This window comes from Labrus mixtus, chromosome 1 (assembly GCF_963584025.1).
Source record: "Labrus mixtus chromosome 1, fLabMix1.1, whole genome shotgun sequence".
In the NCBI taxonomy this organism is placed as follows: Eukaryota; Metazoa; Chordata; class Actinopteri; order Labriformes; family Labridae; genus Labrus; species Labrus mixtus.
The window spans coordinates 21,167,736-21,190,343 of NC_083612.1; the positions used below are offsets into that span (position 1 = coordinate 21,167,736).

Sequence of the window (22,608 nt, forward strand, 5' to 3'; positions counted from 1 at the left end):
ATCACTTCCAGCTTTCATTTTCATACCAAGATGGAGGATGAAGAAGTTATTTGTTTCCATTCTTTTCAAGTCAAATGCTGAGTTTAAGTTCTATTTTTAAAAGCTTAAAAACTATCAATTTATTTTCTCTAACAGCGTTGGGGAAAGTATGATTCAATAAAGCTTTAAAAATATAATCTACTCAAGAAGACTTTTAAAAGCACAAGCTTTTTGTCCCACATTTTCCGGTAGAGATAAACTATACAAAAATTAAACTATAATCAATGTTTCTCCTGGGGCTTTTCTTTCATGAAATAGAAAAGTCTTGGTTTTGCTCAAGATTTCTGCTTCTTAAAGGAAGGGTTTCCCTGCCACTTTAATTTTGCTAAATGTGTCTTAGTGCTCATGATGGATTAATGTTTGGACTTTGTAATAAAGCAATGCATAAGGTCTTCTACCTGCTTTTTGCAAAGCGTCTTTAGATAACATTTTTTATGAATTGGCGCTATACAAATAAAGACTGATTGATTAATTGATTGATAATTTTGGAGCTTTTACACTTGCACAAAACTCCTGGAAATTTCTCAAACCGCTATGTTTTTTTTTTTTTTTTTACTTACAGTCTTCATATTCGTACCTATGGATTTCTTAAATCACTTGTAAAACTTTTTGAGGCTTGTTTGAAAAACACAGGAAAAATTAGTGAAATACTCAAGAAGTAGTTGAAAAAATGTAAAGTCAAGAACAACAAAATAAATAAGAATATTTTTTACTGTGCTTTCATCCTTGACCTTTACTGGATACTTTGTGATAAGCTTTCAACAAATTGAGATGCAGTGTGCAGAAATAAAATGATGCAAAGAACAGATGTGTGGAGAATGTGCAGACGAATCGGTCATATGAACGTGAATAAATCATGGCTGCAGACTAGCATCAATCCAGCATTCATAAATAATCTATTGAGAGATTTATACATTTCTTTGTTATAACAATACAAATACAATAACCATACATTGTTAACTTTGTCTCTTTAATAGATTATATGTATCAGTGTTCTGATTGATGACGTCCAAATACTTTTAGTTCTTGTGCGTCATGAATTGACCTGCTACATATTGTATGTCAGAATTTATATTGTACCAGTAATGGTCCAAATCTTTTATTGTTTGGAATATACAGTAGGTGCGATTATTATTCCCCTGATTTTCATTCCTCCAATCCGTGTTCCTAAATGCTGCACTATAAAAAACTACCATAAGGTTTATGACATGTCCAATTATTACCACCATGATGTGGGATGGGATGGAATAATGTAAGAGGAAATGAGTGTTGGGACAGACGGAGGAAAAGGGTGAGGGGTTGGGTTACTCATGTGTGCACAGTAAACAGTGACTGCTAATCTTTGACTCTTACATACCCAAATTACTAAACAGAATATCATCCACAATAATGGTCTTTGAATGGATATCTTTAACCTATTTTCTCAGAAGATGGGACTTGTTGACTTGTCCTCAATTAAACACTGGAATAACCAGGGGATAGATAGAATATAAGACGATTATATTTAAGTTAAAGTACAGTTACCCGAATTAAGCATGATTTAAGTAGACGTAAAATGACTGGTCTACAAATCTAAAGAAGTCAAAGTCAAAAATAATAATTTTTTTATTTGACTTAAAGTACTGAGTTTTATACCTGAGGGGATGTAGTGCACATATGAAAAGACAATATGACTCTCCAAAAGGTTGTTTAATTAAAGGAACCCATTTATAAAAAGTGTAATGCAACAATACATATATTTTGAACGTTATGTGGCATCACTACTCTCGCTTTGATTCCAGTGTTTAAAAAGAAAGATTATACTGGTATTGTCCTTGTGTGTGGGAAGGCTCATACAGTATGTAATTGACGCAATGCTTGGATTTCCTTTATTGCCTTTTTACATTTGACTTTTTTACTCAGTAAGGGATGCTATTTAAAATGTATCGAAGTACAATACTTCCCCCTTAATATACATAAGTAAAGTAAAATTACTTATTTTAAAAACTCCTTAAAAAGTACAGGTAGACAAAAAAAACTACTCAATTATTGAAATATGAATATATGTCTATTGTAATTTTCCGACTCCGTAAATAACACAAGGTTGAATTCATCCCCTTCCTCAGTAGATTTTTTTTGCAGCCTGTGACATCTCTTGGATATTTCTGCCTCGTGCAACATGTGGACGGCCTGGCAGCGTTTTCAATGAAGACGGTCTCTTAGCACTGTAGAATGTACGGACTAATTATGTCTGTCAAAAGAAGGTATGAACGTAACCCGTAGAAACACTTGTGACTCAAAGATAAGTGCATACTTCTGTCTTTGCAGGTTTGCACCATAGAAATGGTCTTATTTGTGAGATGCAGGGTGAAGATGGCCTGCAATGCAATTAGTGAATATGGTAGCTAAGCAGAGTAGCTGTTACATGGCATTATAGGAAATCACTCTTACCGTGAGATTACATAAACCACTCACCAAGCTGGAATCCAGCTCCTTAAATTAAGAGAACCCATTTCACCCATCAGACAGAGCAAGGTAATGAAATAGCAGATGAGAGGTCTCAAATGTAATTTTCCATGTGGAGTTCTTTTGTGCCGTTATCTCAGAGGGTGCAATAATGATTCTGTGAATGACTTTTGTGCACCCCATAATGGCCCACAGTAGTTAAGGCCACAGTGTGTAAAACTATAATTACCATGTGATTTCAAAACTCAACATTCACATGTTGTAAAGACATATTCTGGCCTTTGCATAATTACAACAGCAATGTCAGAAGTATTCCATTTTGAGCAACACGTAACTAAGGTCATTCAAAATGACAGACATTGCTGAAATTCCATTTAGTTTCTGTCACAAACAAATTAATCACCTTGGAAGAGCATGTTTATGGAATGAAGTGTTTGACAGCAGGTCTTTGAGGGCCTTGAGAGGCGGTTGCTGGGAGCGTGCAAAATATAATTGAACGAAAAAATCTGGAATAGAAAAACTATTTGAAATTAATTTGTTCAGAAGAAATTAACACTCAAGGTAAAGTTGATGCATGCACCCAGTGTTTAGAATAAATCAAAAACAACTAAACAGGTGCAGCAGTGAATATGAGGCCCAGAGTTTATTAAAGAATACTGCAATTTCATTTTAAAAATAAAAGAGCGTAATAGGAACATTTTTAATTACCACAGTCACTTTCAACCAGACTTCACACAGTAAGTCACAATTAAACTTGGCCAGAATGTCAGGACAAAACTATTGATTGTGTATTGAATTTTCCTTTAGGTTTCATGAATAATACGGAGTACAGACGAATGAATAAACAAGGTTTTCAATACCAATTTCCGAAGGTCCACTGCAGAGGCTAGAAATCTCACTTATGCTGTCTCTGTTATTGGCAATGGCCCGGTGTTTATTTCATGCCTCTTTGAACCGACAGGCTTAGGTGCCATGAATCTGTCTGATATCATCCCACTCAAACGTGAGGCCTGGATCCCAGTGCCCTGTAACCATCAGACCACTGTGGGATCAATCTTTGTTTACCAGAGAATGGGATTGATTTACAGGTTCTGTCAAAGCAGCCCTCTCCACCTGCCGCAGACTGAGAAACAGGTAGCAACAACATGACCTGGACAGCGTCAGATATGTGGGCAGGTCAGAAAGATGCATGTCTAAAAAGGTATTTCACTCCGAACAACAGAGGAAGATTAACTGTGTATCTAAGCGACAAAAAATGTGCCCGTATCCTGTAGGTAATACAAAAATATAAATAAAACAGTGTACCATTCAAACATGAAATGTAATGAAAGCTCAGGAGACATTTGCCTATCAAAAATGTGCAGTGCATTCCAGACAGCGTGTGCCAGTGTCACAGTGGTGTGGAGTGTGAGCGGAACACATAAAGCTCAGGAAATTAAAGCTGTAAATAAAGGTCCGTCAGATAAAGGATCTCCTGACAGTTATGAGAGCAGCGCAGGCCGAGGGTTGGCCGCTGGCTCATTCAGGACGCGTGCGGATGGGCATGAAAAAACAAATCACAGTGATGAGCATGAAGGCCACCATTTGCATTTAGCTCTGCCAATTCACACTGACGCTCATCTCTTTTCTTCTTCCTCACCAGCCATATCTTATCCCCTTATGTACTTTTTTTTTTTTTGCCTCTGCTTTTCTTTTTCTCTTAGAAACCGCTGCATTTCACACCGAACTCCACTAATATAAATAAAACTGCCTCTAAAAGACGTACTGAGCAGCTGGTGAAACTGACAAAATGAATAGTGTCTTTTTGTTAGTACTTACCATTTCTGTATAATGTGAGTTGACTTTTAGGAGGAATTTGGCTGCATTAACAAAATATTTTTACAAATGATTTTCAGATAATATTATTGGTAACATAATTTTGATTCCATACAGGTAAATATATTGATTTTTCAATTGAACCTAAGTCCACTTCTTGTCTAGTGTTTCTGTTAATTTGCTCCTTTTAGGCAATTAAGACAAGAATGGAAATATGTTTTACTTTTATAGACATTAAGTTGTTCTTGGTGGAAGCTTCCTAACAAAAAACTTTTACATTTAAAGACGAAGCAAAGAGAAGAAAGTGAAGGAGGTGAATTTAGGACACAGTCTCTCCATATGAAAGCAGTAAACACAGATGAGAGAATACAAAGATTACACAATTGTAATACATTAACAATTTATTTTATTTTTGAAGATTTATTTTTGGGCTTTTTTTTTATGCCATTATTGCAGAGACAGGACAGTGGACAGAGTTGGAAATCTCTGTCACATAGAGTTCCACTGTAAAAGACACACCTTTAAGACATAGGTGAGAGCCTCTCAGTTGGACTGGACATGCTCCTTCTGTATGATGAACATGGGCACTTTCATTTTAAGTCGTACACACGCACAGTACTGAGGTTTAAAGAGCCCATATTATGCCCTTTTTGGGGTTCATATATTTAATCTATGTACCTACTAAAGTATTCACAATAGCTAAAGTTCTAAAAAGTGTCTGTTTTCATGAACTGCTGCTCCATGCACCGGCTCGCTTCTGACTCTCTCTCTAAGGCTCTGAAGTGCCCACTTTCAGAGTCCCCACGTGTGCCAAGTCTGATCTGATTGGTCGGCCTGTCGGCTCTGCCGTAATTGGTCAGTCGCTCAGCCACTCTGGCTCCGAGGGCCGGAGAGCAAAAACATTAGCACCTTAGCACTACTGTGCTACCGCAGGCTACGGCATATCGTGGGCATGCAAGTTAACGGGCGTACAACATGAGCTGCTGGGCTTGCCACAACGAGACAATGGGCTTAGATCAGTGATCTCACACTGACAAGACGTCACACTGACAAAACAATTTCGAGGGGGGCTAGAACCGAGCGTTACATGCAGCTAATGCTACAGCTAACAGGAGGACGTAGGAGAAGCTGCGTTTCCGCGGACTTTGAATTTTTGCAAATAGATGTGCCTAAACATGCACAGGACACTTGGAAAACACACTAAAGAGCATATAAAACCAGAAAAAGCATAATATGGGACCTTTAAGACCCACAAGGGCAGCAAATGTGTATTCAACTGAAGCTGAAAATAGTACCCAACAAATGTTCTGCTTTGTGTTCGCTAGACACCATTTAAAGAAATGTTTAAGTGTGTGCTGCTATTGACTCAGACTGCTGGGTGACCAGGCACATTGAGCTCCTCTCTCTCTCTCTCTCTCTCTCTCTCTCTCGTAAGTGCCTCTGGATCATTGGTGTGGACAGCCTGCTTCTGTCCACACCACCACCCCCCCCACTCCCCTCGACTACAACTGCTAGTCTGACGTCTATCATCATTATTATATGCTTAAGTGAATCTAACAGCTTCAACTATTAATATCAGCCCTACTTCTATTACTTTTATTAAAATGGTTAAGTGAATCTTAGAACTGCTTGACTTTTACTTCTATAATTAACATAATCAGTCCTCCCCATTTCATTAACATTATAGATGAATACTTATGTTAGACTGATCCGTTTATTATAATAAATGGTAACTCACTTGACCTTTTCTAGTCTTCTGACTACTCAAAGTGCTTTTACACCGCATGTCACACCTACCCATTCACACACATTCACACACTGATGGCAGAGGTTTCTATGTACTGAGTCCATCAGAAGTTACTCATCCCATTCATACGCCGATGACGAAGCAGCGGGAGCAATTCGGGGGTTAAGTGTCTCGTCCAAGGACACATCGGTCATGTTGTCTAAGGAGCTGGGGATCGAGACGACTCTACCAACTGAGCCACAGCCTTACTTAGCTGTTACTGCTAATACGACACATACTTGAACCAGTATTACTGGCATCGTAGTAATAAATCTATTTTACTCATGTATGTTCCGTCTCTCTCTTTCTGCCTCTCCCTCTCTCTCGCCTTTCAACCTCAATAAGTTTCGTCAGACGGCAGTTCAACACGAGTCTGGTTTAGCTCGAGGTTTCTGCCTGTTATTTCTGTTATTACTTGTGTTACAAATGTGTTCATTTTGGATGTGAAACTCGCTGCATTCTTTTGTGTGCTGTCCTGTAGACTGTACATTTAAAAAATATATATATATTGTAGATTTGTTTGATGTTTTTTCTGTTAGCACCTGCCTTAGGAAGATGGATGCCGTTTTTGATGCTAATTCCAGCATATTTACATAGATGCGCATTTCTGACATGTTGATATATGTGGACTTCAGTAATCCAATAAATTCAATAAATAAGTCAAAATGGAAATTTTCTACTACATTTCTGGTTTCCCATTGGAAACAGTTTTAACAGTATCGGGTGCCTTTTTTGTGGTACTTTTTTTATCTCCTCGGACAAGGTTCCAAGCGAGCTAAGCCAGTACTTCAAAGTTGGAGGTAAAACACTGCATGCTGATTTGTCCGAGACAATCCTCATTTTTGGACAACCCCGCCAACAAATCAGTAATATGGATGGTTGATCTGGCAAACTACTGTCAAAGAATAATTTATTCTGAGGTACAAGTGTGCTGCATTACACTGAATCTGAAATCTTACAATCTGAAATGTACATTCACAGCTCTGCTACATAGTTTAACTTGTAACAAAGAGTATATATTCAATGGTGCTTAAATTAATTAAGACATTTTTTCTGTTTGCATAGAACTGCCTTGAATCAGAGGTCTGCCACCGTAACTTTAGTAACCGAAATGTATGTAGCTAAAGTTCCCTGAGAGACATTAAAGAAATACAAATTGAACACATCTTACACTTTTTTTTTAACAAACAAAAAAAATAGACACTCTGAAAACTGGAAAGATAAAAGATGTATTGTTGGTTAGCAGCACAGCTAATCCATGCCAATGATTTAATTATAAACCAACAAGACTCCTTGTTGAAGATGTGTACTATTTGGGTCCATTAAACAGACTAAACAGAGACAAAAACAGTCTGGACAATGCTCCATTGCTGTGTCCTGGGCTCAGATTCCAAACTAATTTAGCAGGAACAGCCTGCATATTAATGTTGGGAGCTCACCCTCCAGTTTATCTGTGCCTCCACTGAATCCAGGGCACCTTCAGGGCAGAGAGAGCCTGCCTGATCTGTGTCGCCCATGATAACAATACAGCGACCATTGATGAAAGGTCTTGTGGGAATTTATTACAAGCAACGACTGGGGAACACGGTGCCAAACAGACTGAATAACCCGTATTTGAATACAAGCCACAAATTATACACAGTTTCAGTAAATGAAGTGACTGTGTGCCTTTTGTTCCATGGGTTTCCTTTCACTAGTGGGAAGCTGAACATCACTACGACTACTATGGCCCGGGCAGCACTGAGAGGGGAAGTTGTTGAAGCTGAGATTTCCTGCTTTCATTGTGGTTTAGAACTCAAATTGTTTATCGTGGTTTCAGAAACTGACTCATCAAATGATTCATGGTGTATATGTTGCATTTCATCTGTGTGATCACAAACAGTTTATTCATTTGTCTTTTTATTCAAATAAGAGTAGGAAGAAGAAGTGCACATCCGAGTGTCAAAATAACTTCTGAAGCAGTTTATGTCAATAATGAGTGGTTAAGGCATTATGCTGTCTAAATGCTTTTTTTTTCCCAGCCCACATGACTGCCATATGGTAAAAATTATAAGGCTGTAATAATACAGTGGTATGACTTCAAGGGATTGGAGAAGTTCAATCAATGGTGCTTTAAATAAAAGTATAGAGGATCAAACATGACTTGTTTCTTTTGAACCACAAAGTCTACTACCGCTCTCAGGCAAAATGGGACTTGAACTCAGCCTGTCTTCCAAAAATATGCACAAGGAGGGGAAAAAAGAAATGTGTTGCTCTGACTAAGGTGGTTGACAGGGCCAAAGTGCATTTGGTAGCTGGCAGTCATTTTATGGCTGCAGCACTGAAGCAGATTTACTTAGATGACGTCAGTGGCTTTGTGCCAGCTTTTCCTTTTTGGTGGCACTCTCGGCTGGCCTCAGTGGGCCCTGCTCAAACTGCTGAGCAGCAGCGCATACTCTAAAATTCCCTTTCTACACCAGGGTTTACCTCAGGGCACACACAGTCTGGAAGCCTGCAGGAGTGTCCTCTTTTTAAAGCAGGCTTTGACCGAGGAGAACACTGATGTTTTGATGTGATTCTCCCTCTGCCACACATCACATCTAGTTACACGATTAATGACTCTGCGGCCAGATTCAATTACAGATCACAGATCTTTTTCTAGCCCAGGATTTTCATAACAAAAAAATATTATTGGGAATTACCATTTCAATTATATACGGGACATAATGTGTTCGCATTCCCAAGAGGAATGTCACGGGCCCGTACTACAAATAGAAAACATTCTTTGCAATATGCGTGCGGTACATTTGCTTTATTTCAGGCAAATAAAGCTTTTATTTTTAACATCAATTTTCTGGTAATCCATGCATAATGGATTACACGCATACAGCAATTTTTCTAAAAGATACCACAGCTTTTACCTCAAAATAAAAAAAATGTAATCCAGCAATGAAAACACTTCTTATTAAAGATCTAGAAACTAATCGAAAGAGTTAACAAAGGTAAAATTTACACACACAAAACTCAAGACAGAGGATTCTAAAGATCTGTTTTCCCTATGAAGTGAATGTCTTGTCCATTTAGTGATCAAAAAAGAGATTATATTATAAAGAAGGCCTTCTCTAAACTCCCAGTGAGTCTAAATAAGTCAGTCGTCAGTAAACCTGAGAACTATTATCTCAGATGACCTTAGTAACAGTTTAAACTACATTTAAATGCATGACTGGATCGGTTTCAGACGTATGATAGGACTCTAATATGAACTACTATAGTATTAATGCAAGTGTAAATTAAAATTCTGTTTTTGTGAACAAGCTTCTTCTAAAGGGAAAATAAATACACCACTGCTCTATGGCACCTGTTGCACACGCACACAGACTACACAGGTACCTCACACCAAACAAAGAGTGCAATCTCACTGTCCTATTAATGATTGCTATTTGACGTTATTCTTACATTTAAGCTATTGGTGACTGCAAAAATAGCCAGTGGGCAGTATGAATAACTTTAGTTAAAAAAAAGTGATGTGAAATTATGTGATGTGACTTTCTTCATGTTTCTTTCTCTCTTTGTCATGTCTTTGAACTTGTGTTGCCTTGGTGCTGAAAGGTGTTGTTGTATGTGCTGTCCTTTCCTATACCAAGCTCAATACACTCTGTAGCTACAGGGGAATTTGCAAACACAAAATGAATCAATATTTTTGTCGTGTTTCGTTGCGCAGAATAACGCGCAAAGATGTCCAATAAATGTATCTTCAAAATCACCTGGTCTGCTGAGAGTTGACAACCCCTTGAACAACGTCTAGTGTGGACAACCGGAGAAAAGAGCAGCCTCACTTCGCTCCAAGAAGTAACACGGTCCACTCTGTGCTTCACAAAAGCACAGTGTTCTTTCCACACTTCACCACAGATAGACTTCACTCTCTGTAGTGCTGCCCTCTGACCTTAACCTGAAGGAACAATGTTTTAGTTAATGTTAAGTTTCGACTGTGATTAAATATATCCACCCCAGCACTACACTTTCTCATACTCAACTGCTTCTGCTTTCATTTCAATCCCTCTCTTTTGCTCACGATTAACTTCAACTGAAGTATAAAGAATAATCATTAAACAGACAGACAAATGCTCAGTATCATCATAGCTGCAAACATGTCAATGCTGAAGTCTTCTTAATAAACTACATGCTAAATGTGCTGCATCATAGCCCATGGGAGTTTGGGAACTCCTAGTTTAAGAGGTGAAGTCTCATTCAGTTTAACAAACACAACATAATCCTTGCAGAAATGTTATGCAGGCTTCCCTCCAACAGGTCCATAACCTGGAAAACATAATGGCTCAATATTCTTTTATGAAGTGTTATTTATTCCCAGCAAGCTGATTTACACCGGGACTTGTCTGGAGTTACGCGTGACTGCATTCAAACGGTTTCCTGGGAATGATAACATCCCTTTTCATGTTAATTGAATCAAAGATGTTGTGTCTCATATGTCTTTTTTGTCTATTCTTTCTTGGGAATTACATCAAATGTTAAACAGCACTTGACTGTAAGATACATTTGTGAAGTATCCAGAAACAGGTGCCTTTTACATTAAAAAATCAAAAAGCTGCAGTCCAAAAAAAAAAATTGTTGAAGTATTATGGACGGAAAATAGATTTTTGTTCAAGATCCTCCTTCTGAAGCAAGTTCAGGTCTATGAGTCACTCAGTCATGTCGAGCCTCTACTAAGCTGATTACAATACAGCAACTTTCACCAAATTCATTTTCAGAGAGCGGTGAATACTTATTTTCCTTAAACTGAATATGAAAAACAATTGATAGCATGCCATGCCAGGATCAGTGTGAGACTACAGCTGACTGGAGAGCTCACAGGAGTATGAATGTGGTTGAATCAAGACTTATTTTGTAATTCCTTGCTTAATTAGTGAAGTATAAGGACACCTTGATTGAATCACAGCAGCATATCTGATCTGTAAACTGTGGCCTGATGACCTGGCTGGGCTATTTGTTCAGAGCAAACCAAATCTGACAACTACAGAGGTAAATATTCAGTGGAGCAACAAAACACTGCCACAGAGAGCAGATGTTGAAGTTTTTGGTGCAACAGGGTGTGCATCCACACATCCACACTTTACTATTGCTAACTGTTGCTATGTTTTTCTCACTAAAAAAAAGTTATGTGACTGAATCCATTGTAAGGAGTAGAAACTTTGCTACACACGCGCACACACACACACACACACACACACACACACACACACACACACACACACACAAACCCACACACACAGCTGGACAGACAGTTGGGGGGGGGGGGGGAGTTTAGTTTTAGCTGACCATGCATTTCCCAAAGTAGAGTAAGGTAAAGGAAAACAATGAAGTAGCCTACACCCCAAAACATAAACATCAAATATGCATTTTACTTTATTTTAAAATGACTTAGGTTTCAACAGGATGACGCTAGAATCTTTTAGTATCCATTTAAAAGAAAAACGTAGGTTAAAAACGATGATAAGTGCATTATTTTGGACTTTAATTTGGAAGGAACACTGAGGAGGAGCAGGAGTTTGGGGCTAACCTTTCCCTCCGGTTCAGTCGATAGTTACAGTAACAACATGGAGAACACAACACGAACTGCTGAGAGAAACGTGCAGCAGCAACAACAAAAAAAAAAACCTTTACTTACTCTTAACTTCGATGGCGTTGTCAAAAAAAAGGCACCGTCAAAACGTGTTGAAGCAACAAGTCTCTCCACGGTGTTCCCTTCGAGGTGGTCCGAAAATGGTCCAACAAGTCCCGGCTGAGCCAACTACGGAGAGCAAAACAGCAACGCTTAGAACCGTCATCTTGTCAAAAAACTGATATTCGTGCAGTAATGTTGTTAGTTCCTCCTGAATCCTTCTTGGAGTTTCTGCGGATCTAACACGGGGCAACACGGCATCTGAGGCTTTTCATAGGGGCGTAGGATCGGGCTTCTTTTCAAAAAATGTGAAAAATGTCAAAGATTTTCGCTGCTATGTCAGAGCCATAGGCTACAACCGTGAGTGTTCAAAGTGAGCACCCTGTTGCAACAGCGATCAGAATCGGCCATCTATCTCTGCGATGGAAACAGACGACCTAACGCTACTTCCCGCCATGGGATAAAGAGTAAAACACCTAAATAAACCAACATTTTTTTTATAAATTGTCCAATATTTGTAAACTAAACCAGTGAACAGAAGTCTACAACCAGTTTGGATACCTGCAACTACCATTGAAACTTACCTCGTTATTGATATCTCATATAAAAATGTCCCTTTCTTTTGGTAATGGGATGTTACAGGGTATTTTTTAATACTATGTCAAGTTATTCTGGTGTTTCTGGGCCAGCCAGGAAAGGTGTAGGTGAATCGCTTCGCGCACTGACAGAGATGCGAAGAATGCTCGGAATGAGAAGAGGAATGAAATGAACGCAAAGAGCGAGTTTGCGCCGGGGCGGAGCGAGAGGTGGCGTCATCCCGAGCCCCGAGCAGGCAGCCTGGGCAGCAGGCAGCAGGGGTAGGGAGGGTACAAAACATCCCGAGGACCGACGACGCCTTTAAGGACACCGCAGAACTCAGAGATTACAGCTTCTCGGCCGTGAAGGCAACTCGTACTGGAATCACCGTCGTTACCGTTATATTGACAGGTAAGTCCCTCTCGGATAAACACAAGCATACAAAGCCCAGTTACCGGTTATGAAAAGTACATTTTAATGTACAATTCTAAGGTACGTATACCTTTATTTTTTAGACTTTTTTCATTTTTTACTGGCTTTAGGTTTCCTATTTCTACTCCACTAGGCTGACGAGTTTTTGACATTAGTCTCAAAATAGTTTTACATAGGCCTACAGCATTTAATTACATTTGCAATATGCCGAATGTCTTAATGTTAATAATGTCATGTTGTAGCCTACTTTAACTGAAGTGAGATTTGGAATACAGGTGTTTTACTGTAGCCTACATCTTTAATATTAGGCTACAGTAGGCTATGTTTCTAAAGATGCAATAATTCAATAGCCTACTTCGACGATACTCCACTAAATGTATTTTTCTTTAGCCTACAAAATTTTTTCTCAAGAATCGTAACCAATTTTCCTCAGGGTTTAATCAACTTCCCAGTCTATCTTTGTATAAAATAAAGCCAATTAAAATATTTTTAAGGGTACCAGATAATAATATACAGCCTACTACAAAGGCCTTTATTTAAGACATAAGTTGACCTTTAGTGAAGAGAGATGACTTGATCCCCAGCCATATCCCCTTTGTTTTGTTTTTTTTAAAGATTTATTTTTGGGCTTTTTGTGCAGTAATCACCATTGTGTTGGAAAGAAAATATTTGAGACAAAAACTGATCATGAACACAGCATAGCTAGATTGTGTTTACAAGGTGTGAGGTCAGTGTCTAACTTCCTATAGAGAATTGTTTCAGCGTTCTCCTCAAGAAACCACTGTTTCCAAATGCATTCTTTTTTAATGGATACATTCTTTATGCTATGGACGCCCTAAACTGAGTTCAGTTTTTGTGGGGGCTTCCATAGTTCATACAGGACTTACAGACAGTGGCATGACTTCATGAGACTGACCAAATTCAAACAGGACAGAGGACAGATTATTGAAGCAGGCAGTCATGCGGATAGGGTGTGGAAAAACTCTGAAGGGTAAACAGCTTTTTGATTGATGGCATCATACTTGTTAATGTGGCATCCTAAAATCCATTCAATTTAAAATCTTAAAACCGATGGAAACAAAATGTTTGCTGCCGGGCAACAGTTTGAAAATAGAGATATTTTAAACAATATGTCTACATACCTCTTCTATTTAAAAATGCTTTGTCAGCCACATTTACAAGTGCAAGTTCGAACGGTTACAGACACAAAACCTAGTCAAAGAAACAACTGAGGTCTTGTCTGAACTAGTCATCTATTAGAAGCCAGTGTTTTGACACCAATCCCTCAAAAGAAAAGGATCCATAAAGACAAACGACTGCCCCTCTGAGGACATCCATCAACACATTTTAACACCTGTCTGTGCATGTTCAGCTGAGAGAGAAACACAGGAGGGTGTGTGATTTAAATTATCTTCATACAGGACTGACTGCCTGTGCATTTTTCATTATTTGTATTCCATAATCTGTTGGAAATGCTCCTTATAACAGAAGTGGCCATTTAAAAGCAGCTGCATATCATTGTCCCTGTTGTCTTGGGGCTTGTCTGTTCCCTCAATAACAAATTATTAATCTTCAAGAGGCAGCTGTATCTAGGACATCTTAAATGAGAAACCCCTGCCTGATTTTTCTTTTTTCCAAAGATGAATGCAGCAGCAGTTTGTAACTCCAGGAGCTCAGATATAACTGTGGTAATTCATCAGCTGACAGAATTCGAAAGCGACATGTTAAAAATAATCTTGTCACGTGTGTCAGAAAAGGCTCTCATATGAGAAGTCTCAGTGCCAGCGCATCCAGCAGAGGAGACTGATTTTGTAGGTTACTGAGCCACATGATTACACTTAAAATATTGATATATGATTTCCTGTCATTCTTTTTTTCTTTTTTTCTGTGTTCACTGTGCACTTATTGTTTTTTTTTCTTGATTCCTGACTGTGGTGAAGAAGAAATTACTTTTCACCAGAACCCAAAGCTCGCCCACTGAGCCCACCTAACAACAAGGACGTCCACGCACAGCCACTCAGCTGTTGTGTGACAGGGTGTGGCCACGAGAGCTGTGCAGGGGTATAAGCTGCACAGGTGGAAAATGACACAAGACAGACAAACGTGTCAGAGGGAGTGGGAGAGTCGGATGTTCAAATGTTTCACTTATAAGAGGCAGGTGAGATCCACACATCTGCTTGTTCACACACCTCTTCAACACAAAGCAGATCCTGAGTCACTCCTGTCTTCTTCTGCATTATTTATTTGATGACTTCAAGACAATAATTGTTGTATAATCCAAAGATGTAAAGTGCTGAGCAGAAGAAGCAGGCAAGTTTAGTTGTTTTGTTAAACATCTAACGACATTAGCATTTCCCTCCGTCAGGTGATTCACTTTGTCCCTTTTCTCTATCATTGAGCACACTATATCATTAGTTAACATTAATGTCCCAGACCAGGGGGTCACATTAAGGGATCTATTGTCCAGTTATGCTTTATTCTTTCAACTTTGTGTGTTTTATGTAAAAATCTGGTTGTAATTGTTTTTTTTATGAGTATTTGAAATAACTACAAATTGAGATCAAGTTGATCTTAAAACCAGGATTTATCACATCTCTTTTGTGACAGACCTCAGCATGACCCACTTCAAGTCCTAAATCATTTCAGTTGACTCTATTTGAAAGCGCACAAGTGCACACTCTTTAGAGACAGATTTAATGTTTAAGAATGAAGATGAAACACAGTAAACATTGAGCATTCAGGGCTTTTAAGAAGGTTTTATTCACTTTGGCCAGCGGGTCATTCAACCTTGGAGGGATTGATCATTCAACATCAACTAAACGTTCTTCCTCATCAAGTTTTTCAGAAAAAAATCAGTAGGGCTTAGCATTTTATAAATAAAGAGTGAAGCAATGAAAAAAAAGTCTTAATTATTCTGTGGTACTTGTGTTGCTAAAAGCACAATAATAATGTGGTTGCAAACATGGTGTTACTTATCTTACACCAATGCAAAAAGTGAAACCTGGACATGCAACTACTCCTGCATTACCTGGATACACTCTTCTGTACTGCACTTACACTTCACTGTGTGTTGTCTTTGCCCTCAAATGGTCACATTTCTCCCCAAACCGAACAAAAACAAGCTAATGGAAGTGACCCAGACCTGGAACAGCCTCACGGACATCCAGGAGCAACACTGTAATAAAAAACACATTCTGTCTACACAACAAGCTGCTGCTCCTGATATCTGATATCATACAATACATTTTAAAGGAGTAGCGTAATCTGATTTTTATTTTCATGTGTTTGTCAAACATGTACATTTGGTTACATTCCATAACAGGTTTTTTATACTTCAACAGGCTGCAGCTTCAAAGCATGTCACTATCCAACGAAATCCATCTTCACAAAGACTACCTGTGAATGAAACTAGAATATAAATATCTCATGCAATGCCCAATACATCGTATAGGCTGTAAAGTTATTAAAACTATTAGCTGCAATGATTTCAATTTCAATTTTTGTTTATTCAATACATCTTAACAATAAAGCCTCTTTCCTTCAAACATGTTTCAATTTAGTTAAATGCAATGTTAAGCTGCATCCTTTTACTCTGCATGCATATGGTCTTATATGCTTTATTTTGATTATTTTGGTTATTTTTCATAAAAACTGAAAATGGAAAAAAGCAGGACATATCCAAAACCCATTTGTTATCTTAATGTTAGTGTGTTTTTCCAGTTTTCCTATACTAATGCATTCACTCTCTGTCCCTCTTCATTCTAACTTCAGCTGAGATAAAATATGTCAGAGGACTACTCTGTTTCATAAGCCAATTTGGAAGCTTTGGGGCGTCGTAGATAATAACAGTTTAATCATAAAATAATTATTCGGGGAGCACCAATCAGCTGTTATGGACCAGTGACGCTCCAGTTCTCCTTTGCATACATCATTCCTCACTCTTGGGTTGATAAGGTCGGTGTGTGCTCTCACATTGCTTTGATTTGAACCTTCTGCTTTAAGCCTCTAAGGGAGTTCATAGTGCAATAGAATTAGCCTGCTTTAGTTCATTTTTTTTTACTGCAGGTCTGCAGCCTCTGCCTGGCCTGGTCTGGCCAGCCTGGCCTGTAACCTCCTCTAATCAGATAGCCGTGTAAGGCCAGGTGCTCTCCTGGCTCTGTGCTCTGACTGCTCAGCCAGCCACACTGATTCGCTTTATTCAGAGATAAGAGCAGGACTAGTGAGGGCCACTTACTGCTTAAATGAAAAGGAAAGGGGGAGCCCACATCCCAGTCAGCAGAGCTACTGATTATTTTATACACTGGATTAGTGTTTCACTGCATGTCTTTGTTTGTCTGCAAATACATTCATTATATATATGTCACAAAAAAAACATGCACTTTGGGTATAATAAATATAAAAAAAACAAAATCTATACTTTCATACTGTAAGATTTATAATTGCTTAAAGAATTCATTTTCATGTGCTGGATGATCATGGAAAATATTTAGAAGAAGAAATAAATGTTACAGTAGTATTCAGAGTTTCCTGTTTATGAATACAATGTACCAATTGGCATAATTCAAATAAACGCTGCTTTCAAGGCTCACAGATGAAAATCTCCAAACTCAAAACGCCCCCTTGTGGCTACTTACACACTTACCTTAAAGCTCAATTTGTATGCATTTCTGTAAATCCCAAAAGTATAGTTAAAAATGAATTATTGACAAAAGATAGAAAAAAAGACGAAATACATATAACCTGTTTGATACACAGAAATAATCATCTGTGCTCCTCAGGCTGGATTAGAGTCGATTAAGGGCTTCCAAACAGGTCCACATGGGACACAACATCCAATATCTTATCTCTATCTTTGTCATGTCAGTGGTCCTGCTCTATTACCCTCACTACCTTAGTGAGCAGATTATTTTCTGTGTATTCTACACAAACCTGCATGCATAACACATCTTCTAAGATGTAAAAGCAGCAGACTGTAAGACTTTAATTTCACCTGTACCGTTAAAATAAAAAGCCTGTAGAAGAGGATAGTTGATGAACAATGAACTGCCCTGTTTCTCCTAAAGAAGCAGAGGTTATAGGAACAATATCTTATTTATACTGTAAGTACTACTTTGGCCTAAGCTGACTATGGTTAGTATGTCAAATCCTCATTGATATTATTTTATTTTTTGTCAGCAGGGCTGTGCATCTTCACTGGTCTCACAGTTTGATTTGATTTGATTATTCTGTCACTGATTCGATATCACAACACATGCTCAATTTTCTATACGCCTGCACATAATATTTTCATTAATGAAGACAAGCAATGGGATAAATATGAACTCCCTATTTTGATTTTGAAGGTGCTTTGGAAATAAATGTCAACATGAATGTCTACATTGTAAACCAAGAAAAGAAATTAGTCAACAACAACATCAATTATGTTCTGTTCCATCGATGCATCATCCACGTCCTTTGCGTGATGCATCTTAGAAATGATTAATTTCTACCCCCATATGTCACCAATAATTGCAGTAAGCTTTTTTTTCTTTTTTTTCTCTTAGTTTTATGATTTCTTGCATCTAATTTTGTTTTGCAATTTCAATCTGTGACATATTAGTGAGAATTATGTACAAACATTAATTTAAAACATAAGTTATTCAAAAGCAGAATATGTGACCACATTTTCCAATTGGGATATTTGATATTAATTTGGCAAATCAGTACACAGCATGATCGTACTGAAATCAAAGTCATCTTTCCTGATTGGTCATAAGGCTCGCTTTTTACACAGTTGTTTCTGAGCCTCTCAAAGTAACCTGCTTCAGAGCTGGATAGCCACAAAAAGCTTAAAGGATAGGTAAATATTTTTTTTTTCTTTACTTTCTGAGAGCAATGAATAATTGAAATGCTTTTTCAGTATGGGAGTTTGCATGTATCCATGGAAGGACAATGTCAAGCATACAATTAAATGAATATTTAAAATATGTAATGTGAAATTGTAGCCACTGTACACTGAACGAAAAAAGAGTAAGGTCGGAAAGTGAGTTTGTGATACCAGCGAAAACCCCATTTGCTGTTACACTCACTGATCATATACTCTTTAAAAGAAGCCAAACAGGTTGCTGCTTCGGCTCAGTTGGTAGAGCAGGCACCCCATGTACAGGGGCTACTAAGACCCCAAAGGAATTAATACATATTTATTTTAAAGAAGATAAACATACATTATCCTCAGACTGCATATACATACCTCACAAGACATTATGCAGTTGTTCATGACAAGACATTGATTGATCACATAGTCACATCCTGCACGTCTCTTTTTTAAAGGACTAAATGCAAAAAATAGTCATTGATGGAATAAAGTTCCAACAAAGTTGTCACAAATGTATTTTCAGTGTTTCACTAAGCTGCTGCAGCCATGTGTTTGTATTTGATGACAGTTTGCATACCTGCTAGTTGCCTACTAATCTCTTTATCTCTGCGTCAGCTCAGTGTCTATTCAATAGAAGGCTCTGCCAGCAGGGCACAGACATTAAAGACAGATTATTGCATAACCAATGTTTAAAATGTGATTATAAACCAGATGTGCACGCAGATTGTATCTGAGGCAGAGGATTTTGTGATATCACACAGATGCATGCTTTTAGAACTGAGTTTTATGTCCTGCCATCAAAAAGAATCAGTAAACCACCAAATATCTGCCATCTGGCAAAAAATAGGTGGACTTACTGTATCATACAAAACATGTCGGAAGGAATGATTCTTGCAGAACTAAATGCATTATGTTTATAAAGAAGGATATGGCTTTTGAAGATTGTAAGATGTTAATCAATTTTAACAGCAAAGAGGAGGAAATATCTAAGAAAAGGATCAAATAAGGAGACACAGACGTGCATTTTAAAATACAGAAGGAGCAGGGATTATAGTAAAGAGCATTGTGGAAATATTAGATAGATTCTCCTTTACTTAGGCCTTGCACTGAAGCACAAATCAATGACAAACACATACAAGTTCTTGAACATCTAATAGTCATAAACTACTCATCCTTAGTGTCGGTTCTGCCAGGCTCACCTTTATCTGGGTGTTTTTCTTAACTGCTGCCCGAACTGCTGTTGTCCTGCATAAAGGACAGACAGGGCTAATGTCTTAGCATGTGCAGTGAGGCTTATTTGATATGAATACAGAGGTATATAAAGGCAGATAGAGCAGTGTAATTACACCTAATGGCTGGAAATGCTCCTGTTGAAGACATCTTGCCGAATGCTGTCTGATTATGGGCGATCATTTTCTGCTTTTTGGTGAAAAAGCAGAAGGCTCTGCGGTGCTGTGCTTCAGTGATGATAGTGGTTCAGAACAATGGGCTATTGAAATGCATTGTCACTATCCCAGCTTAAATGTCAGGGGATAAAGCTGGCAAGAAATCCAGGGCTCAATTTATAAAAGCATCCTCAGCCAAAACTAAGAGCAGCTGGTGTGATGCAGTGACCTGGAATGGCCCAAAGAGCGGATTCTACCATCAACTCCAACATGAAATATAGACTCACTATTAGAACAATCATACATTTCACATGCGAGCAGACTGATATCTGCAAAAACATAATGGTAAGATTTGTTGAAACCTTTCATGAAGACATAAACTACCATATCATTTAGAATTTCTGCATTAGATAGCATGACTGATAGCAGTGCTGGAAGAAGAATTTAGATTTAAATTTAACATCCATTTTACATTTATTTTATTTATTTTTGTTGAGTTTTTAACACAGCATCACCCTTATATTAGGTTTACTAAAAAAAATAATGCTATTTACTCATCCACCAATTATGGAGGAACATAATAATTCATTGTGAGCCATGTTTTGGCCAATACTTACTCTCTCTCTGAGCTAAGTTATTGGTCTCTTCCACTTCCTAAATAACACCTTTGTAACATTGCACAGATTTTTAATTTCTCCCTGAAGAGCTGTATGTCTGCTACCTTTTACCTACACTTATAAAACAGTTGTTGTTATTTCTAGCTGCTATGCTCCAGTAGCTAGTCTGCATGTAATTTAAAAGTAGGCAGGAAGTGTACAGCTTGTTGTTACAGCTTTAAACCACAAAATATGTCAAGTTTGACAATGTTAACAGAGAAATTCTAAATCAGCTGACCTAATACCACAGTAAATGTCTCTCTTTGTGGAATGCTGTTGATATCTTTGAGGAGAGACTGTCCGAAGTGTGCACCATTCACAATTTGCAAAAAACTCAAAAAACTCCCTCTGGGACTATTGAGTCCAAAAAAGGGCATACTTTAGGAAGGAAAAGCTTACACTGCATCAAAACTGTAACAAAACCTGAGTGTTAGTCAGAAAACACTTCATATCAGAAGATAATTTAAAGTAAATTAAACATGGAGGTAATCAGAAGATAAAGAAGGTCAGACTGGAGAAGTATAGGTGCTGTTTGAATGCTGAGGAGGGCTAAAGGTACGAGACAAATAAACATTGCATGGTCAGTTAAAGACCATACTTCCTTCAATGAGCTACAGAGAAATGTGAAATCAATAAATAGGAGAAGTCAGAACAGGTTAATGCCTCTTTTTAAAAGAGAGGAATTACTTTCTGTAGATCTTGATCTGGATTGAGCGTGGGCATTGGTTTTGGAAGGGAATAAAAACATGGTCAGGATTGGTCAAGCACCAGCACTACCTCACTGAACTTCTACGGCCGTACACTCAGCAGATCTCTAAGAGCCTCTGATCAAGGTTTATTGGTAGTTCCACACTCCAGACTTAAGGATTTTAAAGTCATAGCTCCAACGCTTTGGAACACTCTGCCTTTGGGTTGAAGATTTGTGGGCACTGTTGACTCTTTTCAAAAGCACCTTAAGACCTGTTTGTTTAGACTTGCTTTTGCTTAATCTGTTGTGTATACTGTTTTTGTTTTTGTCCTTTTTGTAAAGCATGTTGTGACGAATGATGATACAGAAATCTTAGACGTGTTATGTGAAGACAGTAAAAGTTGTTGTCAAATGGATTTGAATGCTGTTCATAGACCTCATTGAGACTAACAGGTAAGAGCTTTGGTGGCTCCTTGGCAGTAAAATTCCCAAATAATGTTGTGATTTCATGAATCCTGTTGTGGTGGATGAGGACAAAAAAAAGGAAAAGAAAGAAGGTTTGCAGCGATAACGGAACATTAAATAACAAAGATGTTTTGAATGCTGTAATTTGAATGAGTTATCTAAGCATATATTAGGACAATCAAGGTGTTTGTAAGTGTGCAATTGATTTCAAGTTTGGACAAATCATTTATAACTGTCATATGAGCATAAACAGTTGATTTGTATTCTACTTATTTTGTTTTTTAATTTATAATGATCATTGGTCTATTTTAAATGCTGTACAGAATCCACAAATTGCTCCTAGCTGGTAAAGTGCTCTACAAATAAAACTATTATTAAAATGTATGTTATCAAATGAATGTCCTTCTTAAACGCTTGTCCACTTGAAGTCACAGTTTGTATTAAAATATTGTCAAGTAAAGATGCACTTCTCTCTACTACACTCCAAACCTTTTTTTAATTTACAATGTTTTGCCGACTGCTGCTGCATGTATCCTTGGAAAACCATCTTGTTGTTGTGGTTTTCTAGTTCCGTAGACAATGGTGGCCTAGTTCATGTCCTGAGCAGCCAGACACAAACACAGAAGTTTGGTGAAGTGGATCCACAGCAGCTCGCTCTCGCTGCCTCGTCCTTTCACTCAAATGTTCCCCAGCAGAGGGAGAGAGACGCTTGTGCAGCTGCAGTCCCCAAACTCAAACCTCCCCAGGCTCTTATCTGCTCAGCTGATTAGCTTTTCTGTGTTGTTCTAATTAAACACAGAGTCGCTACGTT

General features: G+C 38.1%; 1 protein-coding gene across 8 annotated transcripts in view; it reads right to left on the reverse strand.

The window, feature by feature from the left end:
• Positions 1–12,509, reverse strand: part of tead1b (TEA domain family member 1b) — a 49,527-nt gene extending 37,018 nt beyond the window's left edge. For 4 of the 8 annotated variants that reach the window (XM_061038055.1, XM_061038047.1, XM_061038033.1 and 1 more), the window contains exons 1-2: positions 12,326–12,506; positions 11,748–11,870 (exon numbers count right to left, since the gene is read on the reverse strand). The gene's annotated coding sequence lies outside the window, so the exon portion shown is untranslated. Of the gene's footprint in view, positions 1–11,747; positions 11,871–12,325 lie in introns of all 8 variants that reach the window. The other 4 variants (XM_061038025.1, XM_061038016.1, XM_061037999.1 and 1 more) reach the window with 3 other exon arrangements.
• Positions 12,510–22,608: the final 10,099 nt, after the last annotated feature.